At 34.0% G+C, this 15,373-nt stretch overlaps 1 pseudogene; it reads left to right on the top strand.

Moving 5' to 3' along the window:
* Nucleotides 1-4,756: 4,756 nt before the first annotated feature.
* LOC131640576 (F-box protein CPR1-like) lies at nt 4,757-6,301 on the top strand (annotated as a pseudogene).
* Nucleotides 6,302-15,373: the final 9,072 nt, after the last annotated feature.

Genomic DNA, 15,373 nt, shown 5'->3' with positions numbered 1-15,373 from the left:
GGGCCTTTAAGAGCGCTTTTTAAAAAGCGCTTTAGTAGCTAAATGAGGTATTTTAATGTGCAGCCTGTAATTTAATCCTCCCAGTCGACCTGTAATATTTTCGACCTGTAATATGTTTTCAGCCTGTAATATTTTCGACCTGTAATTTATTTTCGACGATATTATTTCAGCCATCAGTAAGACAATATATATATATACTAATATAATACCATTATAATATCCAAAATTATATATATACATCATTACAACATCAATAATATTATAGTACTTCAATTCGACACAAATCCTACATGAAAAAGCGCTTAATATAAAAATGACACAAATCCTCTTTTATTTCTTCCAACTTAAGTTTCGGGTATCCAGCGGCACGGAATTCGTCAAGGTACTACAAAACAAAAACAAAATATGAATGATACATTTAGTTAAATGTAATAAATTATATGAAATTATCTTAAGTTATAAATTCATACCGTGAGCGGAATCTCTAATTGATTTGCCTGAAGGATTACTTTCATAAACCTCAATACAAAGTATCCGCAATCGTAACTGTTTCGCTGTTGCGGACACTACATAGAAAAACAAATAAGATTCTATAGTTGTGCATTGTTTTATCAAGTAGCATAAATATATTATAAGCAACATTGTGAAAAATAATGTACCTGCACTTGGATCCAAGTAATGTTGCTAGATTTAGTTCGGGATACGTGTGCGTCCCGTTGACTTCGGAACACTTGTATTGATCTAATTAACAAATATATAAAAGCATATGTTTAGATCAATCCCACAAATAAGTAAATATATATATAAATATACACGAATATATAACTGGTTGAGAGACACTAAATTGATATTAAATAGAACCAAAAAACAATAAACTATAAGCAGAATATAACAAACTATAAGCAAGAAGAAAGGGATAGTAACCTGAGTTATAGACTTGATGTGGGAGATGGGTAGGTTTGAATCGGCGTTGTACAAGTAGAAACCAGAGACTTCAAAGTAACTGTAAAATTAAACACACACACGATGCAGTTAAATACACCACTACTAACACAATATCAAAAAAAACCCCAATATAGAACTCCATTATTTAAAATGATATGAAATCAATTATCAATTAGCTATAGTAACTACAAACACTCGATTTTACAAAAATTATTTAAATATGTTTAGCTATTTATTAATTTAACTTAAAACAAAAATTAAATAAAAAAAGTACTTAATAAGTTCTTGCATGTATCATAAAAAATAAAAGAGACAAACATGAAAATGCATACCATATATTTTACTATACAAATAATTAAAATTAAAATTAAATAAAAATGTGTTTTGGAATATCATTCATTTCCTAAGTCTACACACAAGCTATACACTAGAACTAATCAAGTTGAATTGAAAAGCAACAAAAAAAGAATAACTATCCATAGATGGAAGATTCTCGGAGATACCCAACCATGTCTTTCATTTTTTACACAAACAATTTCATTGATTAAACCGTAAAAATACCAATAATGTTTCTTCATAAATTCATATATAGTAACAAGAATTTGTAAATTGAGCAAGTTGTGAAAGATGAGAGAAAAAAACCTTGGTAATGGTAGCAATAGAACAAGACAAGAAGAAAATGGTAGCAATAGAACAAGACAAAATCACCTATCTCAATAAGCACTTACTTAATCTCTACATGTGAAACAATTAGAGCACTAACGACAAGCAAATTCCAATTCCAATAAGCACTTATTTGCTTCTGTTTTCAGTTATGGGAGATGCAAGCAATTCCAATACATTTTCATAAAGCAAGGAAGTATTGATACATACTTGGTTCAATCCATTCCACAAACAGTTAGTATGCACAAAAGCAAGATTATGAACACTTCCATTATAACAAATCTATTGCATCTCGAGTAATAAACATATAATTCAAACAAATTCGCAAGAACTAACGACAAGCAAATCCAATGATCAAAACTCAATTCAAAGTTTGTGAAGATTACCGAAATTGAAAGATGTCGTGAGAATCGGAGAAGAACTTCGCGGTGGTGGACGGCACCGATGGTTCTGGACGGAGGACCGATGGTGGTGGACGGCACCAATGGTGGTGGACGGAGGACCGAAGGTGGTGGACGGAGGACCGAAGGTGGTGGACGGAGGACCGAAGGTGGTGGACGGAGGGGCGATGGAGGATGGTGAGGGTTTCTGTTTCGCGTGCAGAGAAAACGAAAGAGAGAAAGTGAGAAACAGTAGAAGCGTGTTTTTGGTTTTAATTTTATTAATAAAGGCTACTAAAGCGCTTCTGGAAAGCGCTCTCATAGCCTGGTCTATACCAGCGCTTTTGACTAAAAAGCGCTCTCATTAAACCCCCCTACCAGTGCGCTTTTGAAAAGCGCTTTCGTTCCTCCCCCCTACCAGAGCGTTTTTGAAAAGCGCTTTCGTACCCCCCCCCCCCTACCAGAGCGCTTTTGAAAAGCGCCCTCATACCCCCCCCCCTACCAGAGCGCTTTTTAAAAGCGCTTTCATACCCCCCCTATAAGAGCGCTTTTTTAGCGCGTTTTTTAATTTTGTTTTTAGCGAAGCCTATACCAGCGCTTTTTCCTAAAAGCGCTTTCGTAGGGGTGCTGCTAAAAGACAAATTTGGTATAGTGCACACAAAACTTGAAAACAAAATTGAAATTAAAGCAACATAATTTGTTCAACAATATTGCTAGCATTGAAAATGCAAGGGAGTTAAGAAAACATACCAAGAAACGGAGAAGGAAATGTTGAATCAAACTTAACAAACCAAGATGAAATGGTAGAAGTCCTACAACCAAACCAAGGCTTAAGAACTAAGAAAACTAAATGAGAATAAGAATTGAATTCCTATGTAAAGGAATCTAATTCAATTTAAAAAAGTAAAATCTTTGTTGCTAGCAAATATGACATACAATTGCATCAATTCATTAAAACACTATGGTCTTAAGAAATTTAATAAAGCTTCCTGAAAAATGTGATATACATAGAATAGAAATAAGTAGAGTTATGGTGGTAATGAGTATTGAACCATTTTTAGGTTGTCTTTGAATTCACTAGTTGGTATTACAGAGTCTTAGATTACGATAAAAATATAAAACAAAGGAAGTTAACTAAGTGAACTACCTGTGGCGACGTTTACGATAGTTAACTGAGCGGCGATTTTCTGGCAAGGAGCGGTGGTTTGCTGGTGACGGCGGTCTGAATGGTTTCAGTTAAACATCAAATAATCAGAGACAATAATCTATATCAATATCAGAAATTAGTAAAACACAAATTTAATCTATATCAGAGACAATAATCCATATCAATAAAAGAGTAATCAATTTAACAAACTCATCAAACACAGATTTAGCCACAATCCCAGAAGCTCATGAACATAAATCAAAACTAAACAAAAAATGTTCAAAAAAATATACCCAACAAACCCTAAACCCATAAATATAATTTGAAATCTGAAAGATGAATACCTCAATTGTGTCTTGTGAAGGTGCTAATCATGAACACTACAAAAACCACAAAATCTGAAGCGTGAAGGAGGGAATCTCGAACAAATTCAGTTGGAAAAATTATGAAGTCGTGAATCACGAGCAAGAAATCAATTGTAAGGAGTACGACACGAGAAATTCTGCGAACTTCCTTAGAGTTTAAACCAGTTTTAATAATTGATGCTATTTCCTTCAAATCTGTTAGGTCGCGAAAATGAAATGAAATTTTAGGTTGAACAAAAGTAGAGATGGAATCGATGAGAAAGTGGTTTTGAGTAAGATACTTACGATGTAATGTTGATGGAATAGCTGTTGAAATGGATTGAGAAGATGTTGGGTTCGATTTCTAGGGTTTTTCGTTTGAGAGAGAAGAAGAACGATAGAGAATATAAAGTAAGGGTTTTTCGTTTGGGATTAGAATCTATTTTTTAGTAGTTTCAATATAATTCTCCTAAGACGGCGCTTTGGAGAAAAGCGCTGGCTAATATGGGCCTCTAGCAGCGCTTTTGAGAATATTTTTTTAAAAAATTTACATGACTTTAAACAGCGCTTCTGGGAAAAGCGCTGTCTAAGGTCAGCCTTTTCAAAAGCGTTGTCTAAGATATGCCTTTTAGAAGCGCTTATAAAAAGAGTTGTCTAAAGTAGACCTTTTAGCAGCGCTTTTATTTTTTTTTGTATATAGTTTTTGTATATTTTATTTAACTTATAGCAGCGCTTTTGGAAGAAAGTGTTGTCTAAGGTGCGCTAGTAAAACTCATTTTTGACGTAGTGAAGGTGAATCTGATACCTAACATATCTGAATTGCCCTCCAAAACTGACCCTAACCGCTGTTGACCCGAAACACCAACTCTGTTGACTTCTTTTTGTATTTCGGTTTGATTTGTTATCTCTCTCCCAAGAGTTGCCATGTGTTTGCTCGTAAAAAAGAAACTATTTACTAGGATGGAATACATTTCAAATTTGCCATCTTATCTCAAAATTTAATACAAAATAACTTTATTCTTGGCACATGGTATTCATTTTTAAATTATACAAATTTATATTGACTATAACATGACTAAACTCAATGATGCTTGTATTACTTTTATGTTTTTTGAAGACGGCCAAAATATAATACTTATTATATAATAAACCAAAACATTCAAGCACAATATCACTGACTTCACGATTATAAAACCATCTGAAAACTAAATGATTTGCAAGCACCTAGACAAATGCTAAATAATTACCATTTAATAATACCAAAATCATGTCTATGTTTTGCTTTTTTTTCTTTCTTCTAACATTCATGGTGAAGAAAATTATGTCTTCCAAATCCGTATTAGCTTTGTTAAGATTTCAAACATCCAAAAGCAAGATGGATACAAAGATAGAGCATTTGCCACAAGAATTATTATCCAACATCCTATCAAGGTTACCGGCAAGAGAATTGTTGAAATGCAAGTGCGTTTGCAAATCATGGTTCGATCTCATAACCGATCCCTATTTTATTAACAATTACTATGTTTTTTACAACAAACTTATTTACTCTCAAAATCAAGAGGAGAAGCTCTTGGTTATACACAGACCCTTTATTTCCGGTGTGGAAACATTTATTTCTCTTCTTTCTTGGAATTTCAATGATCCTGATAAACATGTTTCTTCTTCTCTTGTAAACCTTCCGGATGAATATATTTCAGATCATAAATATTGGACTGAAATAATGGGTCCATGTAATGGTATTTACTTTCTAGAAGGACATCCAAATTTCATGATGAACCTTTCTCTTAGACAGTTCAAGGCTTTGCCTGAATCCCATGTAACAGATTCATATGGAACTTATTCTCTCACTGAATTTGCTGGATTTGGTTTTGATCCTAAGAATAATGACTATAAAGTTGTTTTCTTAAAAGACCTTTGGTTGAGGAAAACAGATGAAAGACAAAAAGGGTGTTGGAATGCTGAGTTATACAGTCTTAATTCCAACTCTTGGAGAAAGTTTGATGCTCAAGATCTCCCTCTTCCAATTGAAATTTCGAGTTCTTGTTCTCAGGTTTATACTTATATGAACCATTGTTGTCATTGGTGGGGTTATGTTGATAAGTATGGTTGCGGAATAGAAGATGTTGTTTTAGCCTGTAACATGGTTGATGAATCATTTAGAAAGATAAAAGTGCCTAAATTAGAGTATTCTAATTCTAATTCTAATTCTTCAGTTGAATGTTTTAAAACATTGGTACCTTTTCATGAAACTGATACTATTGGTGTCATAGTTTATCCTGTAAGAGGAATAGAGAAATGTTATGATGTTTGGATGATGAAGGATTATTGGGATGAAGAGTCTTGGATCAAGCAATACAGTGTTGGACCTGTGCCTATGATTTCAAAGTTTGTTGGAATCTATGGAAACAATGGATTTCTTTGGATAGATACAAATGAAAGGTTGGTATTGTATGAGTCTGAGAAAGAAAATAGAATGGAAATTCATGATTATGGAAAATATGATTCAGTAGAGCGGTTAGATACATGGAAAGTCTTGTTTTGGTTCAAAGGGGGAGAGAAAGTAGTCATCAAAGTTTTTTTATGTAGAATGGTTCAGATCATCTACAGATCTTTTTTCTTTTCTTTTTTTATTTAAAGAAATACATTGAGTAACAACATAAAGGTTTTTGATTCCCATGTGAACACAATGACTACAATTGAAGCTGGATCACAAACACATTTGAATGTCATTCTACAAATGAAAATATTTGATTTTAGTGTTATTTGTCTATAAAACTACTTCAATAATATGTGACATAGCCAAGACTCTGAATCAGAGGTACAATTTTTAACACAATTAATATAAATTTAGTATAATATATTTTTCTCTTTATTTTACATTTTATGTACATACTATTAAAATATTATTTACATATATATTATATCAATAACAGTGTTCAACTTACTGTAATATAGTTGTTGAATATTTCATGAAGGTGTTCGATGCTACTGTTTGAAAATATTCAATATTAATACTAATTTGTAAATGCTAGAGAGTTTTTTTATTGATCCTACAAGTTAGACTCCTATCTCTATTAGGCTATTTAATTTATGTGACATTATATGTGGCATTGTATTATATGACCGAGAAATACTTGCATGGATATAAAATAACTAATAAAACGAGAGAGAATTTATATTTATTTATTTAAAATTTAATTTAATTTTTAATTGAAATCATAGATAGTGGTTGTGAATTGTGATAATGGAGGAGAGAGATAATTTTATTTTTAATTTTTAATTAATTAAAAAATTATGATTCATTGTGTGATTCCAAGTGTTAGGTTCTCTCTATCTAAGTATTTTTTACAATATGCGTCGTCTCAAAGTTCAAACCGGTCCCTCACCAATATGGAACCCTAAGTTCTTTGTTTTTTCTTTCCATGTCTCACCATCTCCCTCAATCTGTCAATAATGATTCTAAAATTTCTAAAGACCATCTTTATTTCCATGATTTTCTCACCATCAATTTTAAAGGTAAGCTCCAAACTTATCACCGTTTCGTGTTTGCTGTTGCGGAGGGATAGTTAGAGATGGGAAGAGAACTAGCAAAGCTTAGAGATGAGAAAATCAACCGACGAAAATAATTAAGATGAGAAGAGAACCAACAAAGTTGCACCAACAATGACATGCATGAAACAGTATGTAAGTTCTCTAGCTTTAGGATTGGCATTAATTTTAGTAAAACAAATAAAGCTGATTTAGTAGATAGGCTGAATTAACTTGTTGACAGAAACTGGTTGAGCAAGAAGTCCTATTTCATGTTAAGACATGTTGTGTTGAGATGTCTCAACATCTGGAATGACATGTCATATGAGATGTCCTATATAATAGCACTGGACATCGTTCCTGAACTGAAGTGGATGAGTTAAATTTGTTATGATTTAGCAATCACAGATATATTCAGAGATATGATGCAATCATATAAGGCGTTATATGTTTAAAAGGTTAGAAGAATCAAACAAAACATTTGAAGTATATACAGCTTTATATAGTTTATAAATAAGGAGATATTCTTGGAAGCTAAGGAATTAGAGACCTTTTTTTTAGCAGAAGTTACTGCTAATTTGTAACAGCATATTTGTTGTGTTTAGAAGCCCAAATCCAGTTAGGTATAGGATATAATTATAAGGATTTGTAACCTAGTTTGGTACGGCTCAAGATGTAGTAGTCTAGGGTTTGTTAAGGTGAATCTCTCGGTTTGTGGGAAGATCACCATGTCCTTCTCGAAGTTGTGAAGCAAGAGAAGTAGTGTCCACCTTGAAGCCTGTAGGCAAGAGGTGTATTGTTTTGGAGAAAGCTATGAAGCAACTCTAAGTTATTGTTCTTAGTCAAGAGTCTTAGCTAGGTATTTATTGGTGCACAAAGAATAAAGATGACGATGACAAAGAGAATAACGGCGCAAAGATTAATGAGAGAGAATAAAGTTGTTCTGAATAAATGATAGCTACTATAAGGCTATTTATACAGAAGAAAAACTTGCCACATCAGCCCTAATAAAGTAAACTTAGCGAACAAGTCTAAAGGTACACATAGTACAAAACTAACAAATAATAAAGTACCCTTACTAATAAACAACTAAGCTAATGGGACCTAGAAGATAACATCTTCTGGTCAACAACATCTTCTGAGTAACCATCAAAAGATCACAACATCTTCTGAGTAACCATCAGAAGATCAGCCCACATCAGAACTTCTGATGCTCATCTTCTTAATATTGAATTACTCTTCAATACCATCCCTTAATTCATATTCTTCAATAAAAGCTGACAACACCAATTCCATCCCTCAAGAGCAGAAATTGATCTGTCTTGATCGCCTTCGTCAGAACATCTGCCATCTGCTTTTGGGTGCTGCAGTGCACAACTTCTAATGTTCCATTCTGGACTTGGCTTCTCAAGAAATGATACTTAGTCTCAATATGGTTGCTTCTTCCATGTAACACCGGATTCTTGGCAAGATTGATTGCAGACTTGTTATCAATCATCAGCTTCAGAGGCTTCTTCACTTTAATCTTCAGATCTTCTAATAAGTTTAGAAGCCACATAGCTTGACATGCACCTACAGCGCCTGCGATGTACTCAGCTTCACAGGTTGATAGAGCAACAATAGGTTGCTTCTTGGAACTCCAAGAAATAGGACCTCCCAGAAACATAAACAGACATCCAGAAGTACTCCTTCTATCAACTCTGTCTCCACACAAATCAGAATCAGAATATCTCAATAACTCTGATTCTTCCTTTCTCCCAGAAGGAAACAATATGCCATACTTCAGAGTTCCCTTGACATACCTCAAGATTCTGACAGCAGCTTGGTAATGGGCCCACTTAGGTTTACTCATGAACCTACTAACCAATCCAACTGCATAACATATATCACGCCTGGTATTACACAAATACCTTAGAGAACCAACCAGCTGTTTGAAGATCGTAGCATCAACATCTTCACCTTCAGAATCAGAGTCCAACTTCTGATTCGTTTATGACGGTGTAACAGCAGCTTTGCAATTATCCAGCTTGAATTTCTTCAGAAGTTCTAACTCATTTCACTTGATGCAGAATGATACCATCTTCTGAGTACAGAATCTCCATCCCTAGAAAATATGACATTTTCCCAAGGTCTGTAATCTCAAACTAATTCATCAGCACCTTCTTGAACTTCATTAGATCTTCTGGGCAACTCCATGTAAGCAATATGTCATCAACATAAAGACACAACAGAATCATATTGCTTCCAGAATGTTGCACATAAACTCCATAATCCATCTCACACTTCTGAAACCATTGCTTCTTGAAAAATGAATCAATTTTCAAATTTCAAGCTCTGAGTGCTTGCTTCAATCCATACAGAGCTTTGTGTAATTTGTACACCATCCCTTCCATATTCATTTTCACAAAGCCAAGGGGTTGTGACACATATACCTCCTCTTGTAATGGATCGTTCAGAAATGCAGACTTTACATCTAGATGCATCAAGGACCAACCTCTGTTCGCAGCTAAAGCAATCACCAGTCTGATTGTTTCATGTCTAGCTACAGGAGAAAACACCTCAAAGTAATCTAGTCCAGGTTTCTGAAGAAAACCTCTAGCCACTAGCCTCACTTTGTGTTTACCAACTGATCCATCTGGCTTCAGCTTTACTTTGAAAACCCATCTGACACTGATGGCTTTCTTCTTTTTTGGAAGTTCTGTCAGTTTCCAAGTCTTGTTTCTTTCTATAGCCTCAAGTTCTGCTTTCATGGCATTCAACCAGACCTTCTTCTTGAGCGCTTCTTCTATACTCACTGGTTCATAATCTACTAACATGGCACACTGAATGACCTCTCCTTTTGAGTCAACTTCTGTGTCTTGCAACATGTCAAAATCTGCAAACCTTCTAGGTATAATTCTGACTCTCTGTGGCCTTTGAGCTACGTCAGATTCAACTACTCCAGAGTCACCACCTCTAGAGTTTCCACCTTCATGATCATCACCAGAAGCTTGTCCTCCAGACTCTACGTCTTCAGAGTTTTCCCTTCCAGAATCATGACTACCACCAGATTCTGGGTCATCATCAGAATCTGGATCATAATCAGATTCACCATCTGACTCATCTTCAGAAGATTCTTTATCTTCTGACTCATCTTCAGAAGATTCTTCATCTTCTGACTCTAACTCTTCTTCAAAAGTTATCTCTACATCAGAAGTTGGTTGAGACTCTCTCCAATTCCAAACTTCTGATTCTTTCACAATGACGTCTCTGCTGACTTCAACTTTGTTAGTCTCTGGACAATAGAGCTTGTATGCACCCGTACTGTGGTACCCCACCAATAACATCACTTTGCTCCTATCATCCAGCTTCTTCCTTCTAGCTTCTGGAACGTATTTGTAACACACAGAACCAAAAGCCTTCAGATGACTAACACTTTGCTTCTCCTTAGTCCACTTCTCTAAAGGAACAATTTCCATCAGCCTCTTCGTTGGACACCTGTTGAGCACATATGCTGCAGTAGCAACAACTTCTCCCCAGAGGTTGTGAGGAAGCTTCTTCTCTTTTAGCATACTTCTCGTCATATCAAGCAAAGTACGGTTTCTTTGTTCAGCCAGACCATTGTGTTGAGGAGTATAAGGATCATTAACCTCATGCTCAATTCCATTATCATCACAGAACTTCTGGAATTCTGTAGAGTTATACTCACCTCCACCATCCGTTCTGAGAATCTTTATCTTCTGACCACTCTGCTTCTCAGCCTTCACCTCGAACTTCTAGAATTCTGTGAACACCTCAATCTTAAACTTGATAAGTGTTACCCACGACATTCTTGTGAACTCATCCACAAAAGACACAAAATACCTATTTACTCCAAGTGAAGGTTCTGGAAATGGTCCACACACATCAGAATGCACTACTCCCAGAGCATGCTTTGCTCTTGGAGCAAATTCTGATACAAATGGCAATCTAGGTTGTTTGCCTTTCATGCACACCTCACATGACTTCTCAGGCTTCACAATCTTAGGAATGTCATGTACAAGCTTCTTAGAACTTAGATGTCCAAACTTCTATAGTTCATATGCCCCAACCTCTTATGCCACAGCTTACTATCACCTTCTGAGCCTTCAGCACTCAGACACTCTGTTTCAGCTGTTTCTACATTCACTTTGAATGTTCTGTTGCTTCCCTGTCCAGATTGCATAATCAACTTCTGCTTGGAATCATATAACTTCAAGAGGTTGTTCTTCATAACAACTGAGAAACCTTTCTCAATGAGCTGACCCACACTCATCAGATTGCTTCTAATTCCAGGAACATATCAAACGTCTTTGATCATAACAGTCTTTCCATTCTTCACTTTGACTTTGACATTTCCCATACCTTCTGCATAAAGATACATATATCAGCACATCTGATCTTTGTCCTCCTTTCAGAGTCAAAGTCTATCAGCCATTGTTTGTTTCCAGTCAAGTGATTTGAACACCCAGTGTCCAGATACCACCATTCTGACGAATATCTTTCGTCATACTCTGAAGCCATTAATAGCACATGTTCATCATCTGAACCTCCTCTGGCTATATTTGCTTCTTCTGATCTCCTTCCTTTGTTTGCCAAACAGTCTCTAGCAAAATGGCCAAACTGTTTGCAACAGTAACATTGAACTTTCTTCTTATCCTTTCCCTTCTGATATCTCTTCTCATCGGAAGTTGAGGCTTCCTTCTGGAATCTATCACCACGTCTATGCTTCTAGTCCTTCTTGACAAAAGAAGCCTTCAGAGCTTGCTCAACTTCTCTCTCAGAAATTCTCTCAGTCAGACGCAACTCTTGTGCTTCTAAACTGCTTTGCAACTCTTCTATTCTCATGGTTTCCAGATCTTTAGAATGTTCAATAGATACAACAATATAATCAAATTGAGGAGTAAGTGACCTCAATATCTTCTCTATGATTACTTGTTCAGAAAAGGTTTCTCCACAAGCCTTCATCTCATTAATGGTCACAATCACTCTAGAGATATACTCAAAGACTTTCTCATTGTTCTTCATGTTGAGATTCTCATATTGCTTTCTCAGGGATTGAAGCTTCACCTTCTTCACTGATAAGTCACCACCGTAACACCTGACCAGTATATCCCACGCCTCCTTTGACGTCATAAAATCAGTAATCTTCTCAAACACATTCACATCCACACACTGATGGATGAAGAGAAACGCCTTTTGGTCTCTCTTCTTCGTCTCTCTCCGCGCTTCTCTTTGTTCTTCCGTTGCATCTGCTGCAACCGGAACATATCCTCCAGTGACAAGATCTAGAACATCTTGAGCACCAAATAATACACGCATTTGAATCATCCATCTATTCCAGTTTTTACCATCAAGAACTGGAAGTTTGGTATTCAGATTGCTTCCACTCATCTTTAAACTTGTGCAGACAAAAATAGATTTCACTCACACTCACATAGTGTTTCCCAACCCACAAACAACCAAGAAAAATGTGATTCAACACAACTTTGTTTCCTTGAAACAAAATGAATCACACAGTCACACAAACTCACGTTCACTCGTGTTTCCCTGTGTTTGGAACCAGAGCTCTAGATACCAATTGTTGGTGCACAAAGAATAAAGATGATGATGACCAAGAGAATAACGGCGCAAAAATTAATGAGAGAGAATAAAGTTGTTCTTAATAAATGATAGCTACTACAAGGCTATTTATACAGAAGAAAAATCTTGCCACATCAGCCCTAATAAAGTAAACTTAGCGAACAAGTCTAAAGGTACACATAGTACAAAACTAACAAATACTAAAGTACCCTTACTAATAAACAGCTAAGCTAATGGGACCCAGAAGATAACATCTTCTGGTCAACAACATCTTCTGAGTAACCATCACAAGATCACAACATCTTCTGAGTAACCATCAAAAGATCAGCCCACATCAGAACTTCTGATGCTCATCTTCTGAATATTGAATTACTCTTCAATAGTATTGTCATGGAAGTGAGTCTTCTGCGATTGTTTGATATTGTAGGGTATCACTGTTTGTAACTGAAGGGATTTGAGGAGAGCCTCATACCTAAGTGAGTCTTAGGTAGAAGTATTGTATTGGGGAGTGATTAAGTGAGAAATTGTAAACCGGAGGTTGCTTAGCTTCAAATTGATACGGCTGATGGTGAACTTCATTTTTGGCTTGGTATGCCCCCAGTGTAGGAGAGTTGCTCCGAACTAGGTTAACAATCACTTGTGTTCTTTACCTTTTAGTACTGCGTGAAATTGTTTATACCTTGTTTGTGTATTTCATGACAAACGGATGTCTCGACATCCTATAGGACATTTGAGTCTGCTGCACTAGAATTTCAAGTTACAATCCCGATTTTTCCAAATATCGAAAACTCCGTCAAAATGAACAGGTTTCGTATCAAATCTCATCCACCTTTGTTTTTAGGGCTACTTTGTTTTGACTTTTTTTAAAAATGATTTTTAAAATGTTATATAATTTCGTGAAAAAAAATTTACAAAGAAATTTTTTATAATAGTTTCAAATGAAAATTTTGTTTGAATAATTATTCTTAAAATATGATTTTAGGTATTTTATTTATTTATGAAAAAAAATGGATATCAAAATTTCAAAAATCACTTAATTTTAAAGCTATTTCACATAAATTTTCATAAAAATCATTTTTGAAATACAACTTTTTGAAAAAAACTGTGATTTTGACTAAGTTTTGATATTCAATAATGTATGTTTATGTTATAAGATGTCAAAATTAGTGTTCCATTTTAAAAAAAACGAATATAAAAAAACTTGTAATATTTTAAAAAACGGTTTTAGAAAATCTATTTTAAAAAATACAAAAAAAAAAATACAAAAAAAAAATACATTTTTTTAAAGTTGAAACAAACAGACGCTTAATCTCTTTCAAATATCGTTAGATTTTAAACTGATTTTCATATGACATTTTTTTCTTCAAAGTTTGTAATTTCACATTTATTAGTCACATATGGGTCCTTACTTTTTATTAGCACTGCTTGACTGTTTATTTAGGGTGTGATTATATGGGTGACATATCCGTATAATAATAGAATTGAATGAAGTGGGATATCATCCTTTCTTCAAAATTTTGACTGAACTATTTAAGTCCATCCAACCTTATAATACCAATCTTAATATTACCGAGGGAAATTCATATTCACTTGTTCTTAAAATTTGTATAGTGTATTAATTCAGTAATATAATGTTTTGAGAAAATTTAAAATGAATTGTGTAAAATTTATTATTTGGATATAAAATTGAAAAATTGTTAAAATGATAGAAATTTATTGAATATTTTATTTAAGTTAAATTTAATTGTTAAAATGATAGAAATTTATTGAATATTTTATTTAAGTTAAATTTAATCATTTTGAAATGACACCAAAAACCAAAAAATTTGAAATTCCTTCATACTCCATAAAATATATACTATTTCTTCAAAATTTGTAAATTGGTCCTCATATTTTTCAAAATTACAAAATTGATTTTAATTTTTTTATTAAAAAATTGCAAATTGGTCCTTAATAATTTTCAAAATTTACAATTTAGTCACTACTTTTCAATTTTTTAATTTGGTCAAAAAAATTATATTTTATAAAAAATGACCCAAAACAAAATAATTCATCCAAACCAAATAATTTAAAATTAATGGATTTCAATTGAATTATTCGAATTGTTTTGAATTTAAATTTCTTTAAAATTTCTAATTACCTCGTCCAAACACACTCTAGCGATCTAGTATAGCGTGATTGGAAAATGTATTTTGCTTTTCAATCATTCTTATAAATTTATTCATGATGAAATTGTTTAAAATCATTCGTAATAAATTTATTCCTTTGGCAGAGCCAATGTACAACAGCCAAAACTTTTCGTCGGAATGATTCTCATCCTTATCTTTGCTGAAGGTCTTGTCCTCTATGTATGTGATTAGTTCTAAATGTATGTGCTTAGACAGTAGAAGTACATTGACCTTTTCATAATAGAAGAGCATTTATGTGTCATCGTCATATGTGAAAGAGTGCAGGAATATGTCGAATTGGCCTAGTGTTTTGAGTTTTTTTCCTGATGTCTTTGTTTACACGTATGAATCATGTTCAGAATGTTCCCATGATTGTACTCAACATTAAAAGAAGAATATAGAAATCAATTAAGAATAGAATCATATGTATTCATTGTATTTAAGTGAAACCTAATCAAATCCTTGTTTTTTTCCTTTACACAATGTCACATTTGAGTATTTTGAATTCTGTTGATTGGATTTTATAGACTTGTAATTTTTCTTTAGTGGAAATATCAGCAAACTTTCTTGAAGTTGAAACTTGAGAAGCATTACTTGAATTCACTATTAACTCTTGTA

This window comes from Vicia villosa, unplaced genomic scaffold (genome assembly GCF_029867415.1).
Source record: "Vicia villosa cultivar HV-30 ecotype Madison, WI unplaced genomic scaffold, Vvil1.0 ctg.003203F_1_1, whole genome shotgun sequence".
NCBI classification, from domain to species: domain Eukaryota; kingdom Viridiplantae; phylum Streptophyta; class Magnoliopsida; order Fabales; family Fabaceae; genus Vicia; species Vicia villosa.
The sequence above is the reverse complement of the archived record's forward strand: the minus strand, read 5'-3'. Positions and strand labels throughout refer to the sequence as shown.